Source organism: Trifolium pratense, linkage group LG4 (assembly GCF_020283565.1).
Source record: "Trifolium pratense cultivar HEN17-A07 linkage group LG4, ARS_RC_1.1, whole genome shotgun sequence".
NCBI classification, from domain to species: domain Eukaryota; kingdom Viridiplantae; phylum Streptophyta; class Magnoliopsida; order Fabales; family Fabaceae; genus Trifolium; species Trifolium pratense.
In genome coordinates, this window is record NC_060062.1 from 40,551,603 (window position 1) to 40,562,890 (window position 11,288).

Genomic DNA, 11,288 nt, shown 5'->3' on the forward strand with positions numbered 1-11,288 from the left:
AGGTAAGCAGTAACAATATTCCTTTATATTGTGATAATACTGCAGCCATTCATTTATCTAAAAATCCTATTCTACACTCTAGAGCCAAACATATTGAAATTAAACACCATTTTATCAGAGATTATGTTCAGAGAGGCATTATAGATATTAAGTTTGTTGATACTGAAAATCAATGGGCTGACATATTTACTAAAGCCTTACCTGTTGAAAGATTTGATTTTATAAAGAAACATTTGAACATGTTTTCAATCTCTGAATGAAATTTTTTTTTTGGGCTTTTAAAGTGTAAGAGGTTATGTATATCAGAACTTATGATTCAGAACATCTGAAACACAAGCTCTGAAGTACTTGACTCTGATAGAGAATTTTAAATAACTCAGAGGCTCTGAACTATTTAAGTGGGAAACGTTTAGTATTCACTGCTGAACAGTTGTCCATTAAAATAGCAGTTACCGAGTAAATTTCTGCACGTGGTCTACGTGTGTCAGGTAGTGGGTGGTTAATGATGACTTTTGGTATTCAACTTTCTGTCAATTAGCGTAACTTCCCAAATTTGCTATTTTCGTGTTAACTGTGTGCATTTAAATAAAACTTACACAATACACTTGCACACTTCTCACTTTCACAACCTACACTTTCATATTCTCTCTAAACCTCCAACAAACTTTCTTTCTCTCTCGTTAGTTTCCAAACCCTACCCTATCTCCAACAATGGCTGGACCTTCGTCGTCAACAAAGATTCCACCTTTTATGTTCAAAAATCTTCAAATCGTTGGGAACGAGATGGAGTTTCCAGAATCTGAGCTCATATTTCTTTCTGAAAAGATGATCGACTTCGACAGTATAAAGGCAAATGGGTTTGATGTGAAACATTACTTCTCCGCTCAAGGTTGGGATAAGTACTTCAGCATGTTAAATGGTCCTATTTACCCAGATCTCTTGAAGAAATTCTGGATGAAAGCTAAGGTCTTTGACAAGCATGAAGCTAAGGAAGAAGAACGTGCTGCTATTGAGAGAAATCCTAGTTTAAAAGGTAAATCTAGGAAAGAAATGGGTTTATTGGAATTCACCGGAAAGCAAATTAGGTCTAACATCTGTGGTATGAACCTAGCTTTCTCACCTATTCACTTTAATGCGTTGCTTGGTTTGGATAACTCTGGGATAGAGTTGGATGTTTTTGAGAAGGACACTAGGTACAGAGATGATCTTCTGGCTCTGATGTGTACAGATTTGAAACTGAAGGGTAAAGTCAAAGGTTTGACTGACGTCTGCAGAGTACTTTTCAAGATCATACTAGCTTCTATCAGTCCAAGAGTCGGTGGTACTGATACCATTTCCTGGACTCATCGTCATCTGATCTACTTTCTTCTGAAAGAAATGAAGGTGAATCTGGGAGAATATTTCTTTGAGAGGATCTGTGAGGCAATCTTCTTAAGCAAATCTCAGAGGAAGACAGCTATAGCCTATCCAAGATTACTCTCAGACCTTCTATATCAAGGTCATGTTGTTGAGAATCTGAAGAAGTTTCATCCGGAACTTGTTGAAAAGAAATTTACTCCTGAAATTCTGAATGCCAGCTTCCTCACCAAGATGCGTCTCATCTCATCCAAAGTGGTTCCACCTCCACAAGAGTTTACAGCCAATCTTGAAGATCGTCTGTATGTGGATGGATATCCAGTTATCTCAGAAGCTGATGCTGAGCACATCATTCAGGACTATTTGGAAGTGCTCAGACAAGAAGGATTTGTTGTTGATAGAAGTATGGTTCCTCCAGCTCCTGTAAACATGTATAATCCTAAGAGGAAACCAAAGAGGAAAGCTGAACAAGAAAAACCAGATCTTCTGGCTCAGAAGAAGGTTAAGGTAGAAGAAGCTACTGCTGAGCAAAGAACAAAGAGGAAACATGAAGCTTTGACTGGAAAAGCTGCTGCACCATCATCAAAGGAGCCTATTATTGTTGATGATGAAGAGGATAGTGAAGAAAGTGAATCCTCTGAATCAGAAACTGAATCTGATGAAGAGTCTCTGGCTGCTCGTTTGAGGAAAAGACCTGCTCCTACTCCTAAAGGTAAAGGTAAGTCTACTAAGTACATCTTTAATGAAGCTGAAATTGGAATAGGTTATACTAAACCACTTAGAACTATACTTCCTGAACCCACAATTATTCCAACCTCTGATAACCCTCTTTCTGAACTCGAAAAACATCTGAGCCCTGACCCTCTCAATAATCAACCTCTTTCTCATGAAACCCACAAATCTAGCTCATCTCCTAAACCAAAATCACCTCTACCTCAATCACAACAACTATCACCTGACATTCCACCATCTGAACCTCAACCAGATATTCCAAATGCTGAATCAACCTCTCCTTTCAAACAACCCTCTCCTAACCCATCCCCTGAACATAAATCTCCTGAACCATCTCCTGAACATATTTACCCTGAATCAACTTCTGACATCTCATCATCTGAACCAACCCCTGAACCCCATCCTAACCCAAGTGCTGAACATGCTTCTCCTGAGCGTATTCACACTTGTGCTCCCAAGCCTTCAGATGCAGAAGTTGTGATTATTGACAACCCTGCTACTGAATCACCTAATCTCTCTACCATTCCCAATCCCTCACCCTCATCATCTAACCCTTTTAGTAATCTATCCACTCAGTTTCATGATGACTTGGTTAGATTATCTCTGTTAAAGGACAGGTTTCTAGTTTGTCCTTCTGATGTGGATTTGGAAATTTCAAGCATTAAGGCAAGGATTTGCAATGCTTTGGATGGTGCTGCTGAGGAAATTAAGGCTGTGGTTGGAAGAAGAGACTTGGATGTGATAAGCTTCATGAGAGAAAGTTTGGCTAGGGCTGAGTTAAAGAGGTTAACGCCGTTCAATCATGAAGAACATGAGCGTGCTAAGCTTGCCGCTATATCTGCTGCTGTGAGGCGTCTGTCTGCATTCAAGGATTGCTGGGTTGATTCTACTATTTTGCAACGTCTTGAGGATCAACGGATTGAAAATGAACGTCTGGAAGAAGCTGCTGCTAGAGTTGCCGAGTTGGCAAATGAGCTACATAATGAGGATGCCACAGAAGAGGATGTACTGAATGTGCTGAACCAGGATGATGTCCTGATGATTGATTATCCAGAGGAAGGTGAACCCTCTGATAAAGGCAAGGCACCTTTGGTTGAAGAACAAGCGCCTTTGGTTCAAGATCAAGCTCCTGTTGTGACTGATCAGTTGCAGATCTTTCAAGATGCTCTAAGGAAACAGCAAGAAGGTTTGGAAATGCAAAGAGCTGCTCACCAAACATTGGAAACCAAGGTGGATGGTTTAGTTTCCAATGTGGGATCCTTGAACGACAAATTTGATCAACTCTTAGCTTTCCTTAAGAAACCCTAGGATTCTATGCACTTGTTTTAAGTTTTTTTTTTTCTTCTTCTGAACAATTTACTTTTATGCTATGTTTGTTTTTCTTGATTATGTGGTCTGTTATATTTTTGTTTGTTTGCGTGTGATAATTTTCTTTGATAAATTAGAACATAAGAACACAAGATGCTTTTTAAAACGAATTTTTTTTATTAATGCTCTAACAATGTTGAGTACATTGGTAAAAAGAAAAAGAAAAAGACAACCTAATCCTAATCAGATGGATAAAACTCAGAAGAAATCTCTGATTTCTCCTCAGCATCATCTGATGAAATTTCTATGGGATCTGGGTTTGGTTCTTCTTCTTCTTCTTGTTCCTCTTCTGGAACATAGCTAGCCAAGAACTCAACATAGTCAGCATCATCTTCATTCTCTTCAGCTTCAGAATCTGATGAGATGATTATTATCTCAGCGTCTTGTGGTTTCTTGTTGTCTTCTTTATCCTTCTCATCTTTTTCGCGTTGCTCGTCATCTTTCTTTCTCTTAAACTCTGCGATGCGTAAACTAAATCTTTTCATTATTCCCAATCTCTCTTGCTTCACTTGTTTATTCTTGTTTTTACGTGAAGCAGGCATGTTAACTCGTTCACCTTTTTATAAACCTTTGAGCGCGTTGGTTTTCGTTTTTGAAATTAATTCACCTTTGTAACAACCACTCTTCTTCTTTGACTGTCTTGGTTATATAATTTTTTTTTACTTTTTGATAATGACAAAAGGGGGAGTAGTTACGCATTAATTGATAAGTGATAAGTTCAAAACTGAAACCACACTTTTATCTCGCTTTTATCCGTTAAGTTAAAAGTTGTTACTTTTAAGTTGTATTACGTATTTCAAGGTGGAGACTAAGTTAGTTGAAACTGAAATAAATTTCATAAGTAAGGATAAGTTAAGAGTGCAATTTTAACTTAGCCTTATGAGACTTAGGGGGAGAGCTTGCAAACCTCTCACTCTGAAGAAAGATATGAAATTTGTTTTATTTCAAACCATCTTAATCTTATGCTAAATTAAAATATCATGGATAAAACATAAAGTTCAGACTTTATGAAGTATCAATCTTAGGGGGAGCTTGCAAACCTCATAAACCTAAGAGAAACATGATAAGTTAATTTAACAACAATTGTCAATTAATACTGATGTTTGTCATCATCAAAAAGGGGGAGATTGTTGGAACAAAATTGATTTAAAATGTTTGCCCCTAAATCTATAAAGGTTTTGATGATAACAAAGTATTAATTAACAATTGGAAGGACTAAAAATTTATTTTAAGTGCGCAGATATAAGCATCATATAAGCTCTGAGTGAAGTTCAGAGGATGTGAATTCAGAAGTTCACAAGCGCTCAGAAGATGTTGGACTTCAGAAGTTACAACATTCAGAGGATGAAGTCTTCAGAACTTCTTGACTGACTACAAGCTTCATCAACCTCTGAAGAACTCTTTGAAAGCTGTGAAGATTCCCTTTGCTAGTCAACTCTTCTACCAATGAAGAAAAGGACCCTTCAAGCCTGATTAGTTCAGCTACTCTCGTTTTGTCTGTCCTACTTGAGAACGTGGGTCTTCAGTTTTGTTAGCTGAATAAGGAAAGTCCACTCTGCAGTAGTCAAAGTACCTGAAACTCTTTCTTAGTTTTGGATACAACCAAACTGCATCAAGATAGACTGCTTGAAGACAAAAGATTATCAACTCCAACGGTTCTTTTTGCAACGACTCTTTTCTGGTGATATATATATACTAGAAGGATAAGCTGCAATATATATACAATTATCAAGAATTGAACGTGCGCTGAACAAACTCTGAACTTTGTGTATACAAGCTCTGAACCTCTCATCAAGTGTTTTTGCACTTTAGTCAAATACTCTGTACTAATTGTATTTGCTCTCTTTAGGTTCATTTAAGAGCATTTGTATATTTTTATATACTTTACTATTACTTGAGGAAACTTAAGCTTGTGTGCTTAAGTGTGAAGTCTTAAGCTTGTGTGCTTAAGCATTGTTGAGAAGTCTCTTGCTTGTGTGCTTGAGCAGGTGTAATCTTGTGTGATTATAGTGAAATCCCTTGGAAGTGCAAGGGGACTGGACTACTCTCGTTTTGTGAGAGGAACCAGTATAAATTGCTTGTGTGATTTTTTCTCTCTCTCTATCTTGCTCTTGTTTGTGTTATTTATCCGCTGCTAACGTAGTTGAGTTAAGATCTTGAAAAAGTTTTAACTTGGCTAAAACACAATTCAACCCCCCCTTCTTGTGTTTTCACACCTTCACCTAATTCACCCAAATCTAATACCAAACCTAATAACCCATTTTTCCAAACCTTTTTCCAAACCTAATTCTAACCCTAAAATACAAAACATAATTCTTTTTTTTTTTTTTGGTAAAGATACAAAACATAATTCTAATCCTACTCACAATATACCCCTCCTTTCTAAAAATTCTATTTATCAGAAGACCTGCAAATTTCACTGTATCAGAAGACCTGCAAATTCCTTTCACTAATACTCAAACCCATGCAATCTTCCATGTGTCTTCTATGAAAGATTTTTATCTGTATCTTCCATGCAACATTCCATCTGTCCAACATGCACTTCTTAAGTATATCCATGTTTCTCTATAAATACCACCAATTTACTCATCTACCTATCATCAACAAATCAACAAATTTCTCTTTACACAAAAATGGCTATATGCAGGCCATGTTTCTCTATAAATCCTCCATAAAAAATTCATATGTATCTTCTTCACCAGACAACAAAAATCCCTACATCTCTTCATCTAACTTTTTTTTTTTTCTCTAATATCTAGTATGGAATTAAAACCTTTCTCCCTCAATCCTTGATGGATTGCAACCACACCCAAGCAATTTCTTTCCCCTCTCAGTTACATTTTTCATATTATTTTCAAAGCTATGAATTTGATTTATGGTGGAAGATGCTAAATATATGTTATAGACATTTTTGTGTTGATGGAAGTAGAGGAGTGGAAGTAGACATTTTTGTTGCATCTAAGTTGATAGGTGAGAATTTTTTGTTGCCACCTCTTCACCTTAACTTTTTTTTTTTGTAATTTTTTTTCTCTAATTTCTGGAACTCTATGTTTGTCTCATGTATTTCCTTAATCTATTTTTTCTTTTTTGGTTAATTACAAAGGAGTTTGGTACTCTCTAAACTGAAAGGTAAATCATGGTTTCAATTATGCTTTAAATCTATTTGTTTTTGTTTCTTATTCCTTTGATTATGCAGTAAAAGATGATCATTATTATTTAATTTTTTTCTTCTTTTTTCCACAGTTGTTCTCTATTTTCTCAGATTTATAATCTCTGCTGCCCACATCTTTATTTATCACAACTCAAAGGAACAAATTTTTCTCATGTTAGTCGGTAGTTGTGTATAAAACACGAGTAAAGAAGAAGTTTTTGAAGATACAGGTACTTCCATCATATTATCCATGTTTGTTTTACTTTTATGTTTTCTTTTTCATTCATCTTACGCAACTATTATGATTTTTTTTATATGGTTTCAATTATTATTATTATTGTCCCAATTGATTAATGAATGAATGGCAGGGGTGTTTACAACTGAGATAGATGCAGAACAAGGGATGTGGAACCAAACATTCTCGTCAAGCAATCTAAACCAAACAATAACAATATATATTTTGTATTTTGCTGTCTTTGTCTTTTTAGCTGGAAAAAATTTTGTTCTGGAAAAAAAAGTGTAATGCTATTTTGTAGGGATAATTATTAACAAAAATATTTTATGGAAAGCAATCAAAGCGCATGCAACTACTAGCATCAAATATCTTATGAAGACCAAAATTTTAATTTTTTTTTTCATAAAATATTTGTTGTCTTTCCCGCTAAAAAGTTTTATTATATTTATTCCCATTCAATTTAATAAAGCAACAAGTTGACATTGTTCCTTTTGTTCTCAGGAGAAGAATTTTTGAAGATACAGGTACTTCCATCATATTTTCCATGTTTGTTTGTTTACTTTTGTGTTTTGTTTTGTTTTACTGCATTTCATGTAGAAAACTCATCTTATGCAACTATTATATATGATTTATTTATTTTTATATGGTTTCAATTATTATTATTGTCCCAATAAAACAAAACAAAACCTTAATTTGGTTTGTGTTGATTAATGAATGACAGGGTGTTTACAACAGAGATAAATGTAGAATAAGGGATGTGGAACCAAACATTCTCATCAAGAAGCTTGCAACCTAAACCAAACAATAACAATATATTTTGTATTTTGTTGTCTTTGTAGTTAAGTAAAAAAACGTATTTGTAGGGATAATTATTCCTAATTTTACTAAACATTCCTATTTTTACTCTCTCTTTTTTTTTTTTTTTTTTTTTTTTTTTTTTTGGTACATTATTTTTACTCTCTCTTATTTAATCCATTTGTTTTCCTTCTCTCTCTAACTAAGCAAAAAAAAAAAAAAGAAGTGCATTCAATGCTATTTTGTAGGAAATTATTCCTAATTTTACTCAACACTCCTATTAAACACTAATTTAGTTCTTAACTCTAATTTAATTGGGTAGAATTTATTGTCGTATTTGTTGGAGGAATTTGAATTTCTAATAGTATGTCCCCATCCAAAAAAATAGTAAAAATACTCCTCTCTTTTTTTTTTGGTAGAGAAGTAAAAATACTCCTCTAACAAACTGATAATTCTCAAAAGAGAAAAATCTATAATATTTAAAATTCATAACCAAACTTATACGTAAATAATATACTCCTACATAGCACTAAAATAAAATAAAATTAGAGAGTAGTCATGTTATAAGTTTATTAATTCATGTTATAAATTAGAGAGTAGATTTTAGTGCTATAATTAGAGTGTATCACTAAACTTAAATGGGTTTATAATTATCGCTAAAGAATTTTAATAATTTTTTTACATATATTATGTTTTATTTTCCTAAATCTAATCTATTCTTTGTACCAAAAAAAAGAATTTTGTTATTCATCTCTATCATATTTATTGCAATGAATAGTGGAAATTGAACAACTTCAACATGCAGCCAAATAATATTTAAAATCTATTTTTTTATTCCATAGTAAAAGATGATCATCATTTGTACCAAAAATAATTAATTATAAATGATAATTACTGTATTATTTAAGCTTTAATTTTTTTCATCACATCTTTGCTGTATTTGTGGCTAAAAAACAATTGTTATATTTATTCTCTTTCAACTTAATCAAGTAATGGCCACCTATACACTAAATTATGAACTCATCCAAGCCTAATTCACTAACCCTAATTCACCCAAATCTAATACCAAACCTAATAACCCATTTTTCCAAACCTTTTTCCAAACCTAATACCAAACCTAATTCTAACCCTATAATACAAAACATAATTCTTTTTTTTTTTGGTAAAGATACAAAACATAATTCTAATCCTACTCACAATATACCCCTCTTTTCTAAAAATTCTATTTATCAGAAGACCTGCAAATTTCACTGTATCAGAAGACCTGCAAATTCCTTTAATTAATACTCAAACCCATGCAATCTTCCATGTGTCTTCTATGAAAGATTTTTATCTGTATCTTCCATGCAACATTCCATCTGTCCAACATGCACTTCTTAAGTATATCCATGTTTCTCTATAAATACCACCAATTTACTCATCTACCTATCATCAACAAATCAACAAATTTCTCTTTACACAAAAATGGCTATATGCAGGCCATGTTTCTCTATAAATCCTCCATAAAAAATTCATCTATATTTTCATGTATCTTCTTCACCAGAGAACAAAAATCCCTACATCTCTTCATCTCACCTTTTTTTTTTCTCTCTAATATCTAGTATGGAATTAAAACCTTTCTCCCTCAATCCTTGATGGATTGCAACCACACCCAAGCAATTTCTTTCCCCTCTCAGTTACATTTTTCATATTATTTTCAAAGCTATGAATTTGATTTATGGTGGAAGATGCTAAATATATGTTATAGACATTTTTGTGTTGATGGAAGTAGAGGAGTGGAAGTAGACATTTTTGTTGCATCTAAGTTGATAGGTGAGAATTTTTTGTTGCCACCTCTTCACCTTAACTTTTTTTTTTTGTAATTTTTTTTCTCTAATTTCTGGAACTCTATGTTTGTCTCATGTATTTCCTTAATCTATTTTTTCTTTTTTGGTTAATTACAAAGGAGTTTGGTACTCTCTAAACTGAAAGGTAAATCATGGTTTCAATTATGCTTTAAATCTATTTGTTTTTGTTTCTTATTCCTTTGATTATGCAGTAAAAGATGATCATTATTATTTAATTTTTTTCTTCTTTTTTCCTCAGTTGTTCTCTATTTTCTCAGATTTATAATCTCTGCTGTCCACATCTTTATTTATCACAACTCAAAGGAACAAATTTTTCTCATGTTAGTCGGTAGTTGTGTATAAAACACGAGTAAAGAAGAAGTTTTTGAAGATACAGGTACTTCCATCATATTATCCATGTTTGTTTTACTTTTATGTTTTCTTTTTCATTCATCTTACGCAACTATTATGATTTTTTTTTATATGGTTTCAATTATTATTATTATTGTCCCAATTGATTAATGAATGAATGGCAGGGGTGTTTGTTGAAAGTACAAAAGTAAGTTTTAGAATTATCGTCTCCACAGGGACTAGTGTGATATTAAAAACCGTTCAACAATTACCATAATTTTAAGTGAAGTATTTAAAGTTTGTTTTGTTATAAAAACTTGCAAAAGCATATAAATGTAAATAAAAATGTGATTAAAGATTCAGAGAGAAAAGGTTGTCGGGATTAGACTTCACTCTTTCACTTATATGTACGTTTCTAAAACATTCATATATATTTTAACTAATCATCAACATATCACGTATTGCTCACTGATGTTTCTGTGTCCAGCTAACGACAAGAATCACGTTATACTTATTAATCCTCGATGTCTTGATTGAATAATTAATATAACGGCTAAATTGTATTATTTAAACTCCGATGTCTCGAAACATTTGAATAACACAACAGCATTAAGTTTCAATACAAAAGTGAATATTAAAAACCTAAATCTATGTCTAGAGTTTTAGGATTTTTAATAAGTGATTATCTTTTCCATTTGATTCAAAGTGAAATATGTCTATAACAATTCAAATCTTAAAGATAAACATGCAAATCAAAGATAACACTAAGTTGATGATAAATTAAAACATATATAACATGATTAAGAGTTGTACATATTTATGAATGAGCTACACCTAATCCCAACAACAAAAGATTTAGCCACTCATTGTCATGGTGGTAAACTTACAAATGTGGAAAGAGGAACAAAGAGTGCACATCAATCCCTTGATCTCTCAAGTTGGATGGATCCACCTTCTCTTGCCTATGACCTAAGCTTAATTCTAATTTAATTGCTCTGTCTTTGAACTCTCCGAATTCCTCTCTTTGTTGTAAGAGTGAATTGCTATTTATAGGCATCAATTGGTCGCTCAGCCACCACCTGGTCGCTCAGCCACCACCTTGCCTTGGTGAAGGGGTTATTTGACACGTGTAGAATTCTTTGCTTGTTTTCCAAGATTTTCTTTAAATTGGTCGCTCAGCCACCACCTGGTCGCTCAGCCACCAGTCTCTTGGAAAAAGAATTAATTTTTCTCCTCTTTTGATCATGCAAGCTTAAAAAGTTAGGATTAGGATATAAAAATATCTTTAGTTAAAATGTACAAAGTTTTGGGGTTTTAATTATAAATATCTTTGAAAATCAGTCGATAATTGCCTTAATTGAGTAAGATATTTAACTACTTTTAGGCACTTATCAACTCTCCCCAACTTAGAACTTTGTTTGTCCTCAAACAAAAGTCCAAAATAAACTCTCAAAATATGGTTCAAACCTCATTA

The 11,288-nt window shown here is 33.3% G+C and overlaps 2 long non-coding RNA genes across 2 annotated transcripts; both read left to right on the forward strand.

Moving 5' to 3' along the window:
* Positions 1–6,094: 6,094 nt before the first annotated feature.
* Positions 6,095–6,969, forward strand: LOC123923998. The gene is made up of 3 exons (XR_006814555.1): positions 6,095–6,426; positions 6,560–6,585; positions 6,719–6,969. It is a non-coding gene; the product is annotated as an uncharacterized LOC123923998 (long non-coding RNA).
* Positions 6,970–9,086: 2,117 nt separating this feature from the next.
* LOC123882051 lies at positions 9,087–9,951 on the forward strand. The gene is made up of 3 exons (XR_006799684.1): positions 9,087–9,449; positions 9,583–9,608; positions 9,742–9,951. It is a non-coding gene; the product is annotated as an uncharacterized LOC123882051 (long non-coding RNA).
* The last annotated feature ends 1,337 nt before the right edge of the window (positions 9,952–11,288 follow it).